The sequence below is a fragment of the Aplysia californica genome, unplaced genomic scaffold (assembly GCF_000002075.1).
Source record: "Aplysia californica isolate F4 #8 unplaced genomic scaffold, AplCal3.0 scaffold00850, whole genome shotgun sequence".
Lineage (NCBI taxonomy): Eukaryota > Metazoa > Mollusca > Gastropoda > Aplysiida > Aplysiidae > Aplysia > Aplysia californica.
In genome coordinates, this window is record NW_004798120.1 from 210270 (window position 1) to 211910 (window position 1641).

The window sequence follows — 1641 nt, forward strand, 5'->3', positions numbered from 1 at the left end:
TGTGTGTGTGTGTGTGTGTGTGTGTGTGTGTGTTTGTGTGCACACGTGCGTGAATATTATTCGTACATGCATTTATGTAAAGCGCCTAGAGCTGTGTCCACACGGGAGTGGGCGCTACAGAAATGATCTGCATCATCATTATTATTATTTGTTTAAAAAATACGGAATATAAACAAAAAAAAGATATCTCTTTAAAAAATTCTCATGGGGCAATCTAGGTTACAATAACATGTGCCGGTACATGTTTCATACATACAAAAATATAGAGGTTATGTCAACGTTCCATAATGCACAATATAGCGTGGCCAAACCGTTAGTTCGGTTGGTATCATTCTAGACAACGAAGTGAATGTCCCTGGTTCGAAACCTCAACGTGATTTCTGAACTTGGGTTGTTTTTTTGTTGTTGAGTTTTTAAGGCTCTACACCCATTTTGGCTCAGACCTATCGGAGACAGACGTTAAATTCCGATGTCCCGCCCCTTAAATAAATTTACAGGGGCGTTAAATCTCTACTATGATCAATGACAACGACAATAAATAATTATAGAATCAATGCAAACAACGCAAAAACGCTATTGCTGGTCGCCACGATGCCCATCTTGGTTTTTGGTTCAAACTAGGTTTATTAAGGACACAGCCCAATGTTCAACCATCTTACAGCTGTCGCATCGACAAAGCTTGACACTCTAATTTGTAAAGCATTATCTCATAAACGCTTCGACCACTGGACCCCCCCCCCCCTCTCCCTGAAGATAGTAAGAGCAGGTCATACAAGAACATGCAGTTACTTTTTTTTTTAGAAGGAAGAGTGTAAAGACAAGACCGTTCTTTTTTAACAGTAATAACAGCTGAGAAAATCTGAGCACCAAAAAAATAGCACAGCTACGTCATCAGACCCTCCCCCCCCCCCATAACCAGCCCACCAGGAAAGAAGGAGGAGAGAAAAAGACAGAGTTATTTCATATTGCGGAAATATGGTTTTAGAAAGCCTCAACCCCACACCGACCACAGAAGGACGAGCACCAAATATAGTGCTAGGTCAATATGACATCGTCTCCAATAATCTTGAACAAGCGAGGGACTTGTGTGTTTGTTTGATCGTTTTGCATAATTAGGCTCAGATTAAAAAAACCCCCCATCAACGATTGATTTCTGAGTTCAAAATTACAACAACACATCGTTTATCAGGAAAAGGAATACTCGTAAGTACGTAGCAACGGTATGCTAAATAGGTGCTGGGTATAAGACATCAGTAATACCGGTGTGCAAAATAGGTGCTCCGTATAAGACATCAGTAATACCGGTGTGCTAAATAGGTGCTGGGTATAAGACATCAGTAATACCGGTGTGCTAAATAGGTGCTGGGTATAAGACATCAGTAATACCGGTGTGCTAAATAGGTGCTCGGTATAATGACTGTTGAGCCAAAGAGTAGGAACTGATAGCTAATATCCCAGTTTCTGCCCTCAGGCGAATACCAATTAATTAAAATTGCTTGAGTAAGGAACACATGAAATAGTCGGTCATACAAGGATCATGCTACGAAAGAAAAGTCAACACATTATGATCTACTAAGTAAATTATGTTACAACAGTATTTAACTTTAGAGAGATTTCAACTGTTTGTAGGAAAGTGATTGT

At 39.9% G+C, this 1641-nt stretch overlaps 1 protein-coding gene across 1 annotated transcript in view; it reads right to left on the reverse strand.

Annotated features, from left to right (window-relative positions):
* Positions 1-1641, reverse strand: part of LOC118478699 (glycine, alanine and asparagine-rich protein-like) — a 51099-nt gene that overhangs the window by 3373 nt on the left and 46085 nt on the right. The gene's annotated exons all lie outside the window — the stretch shown is intronic.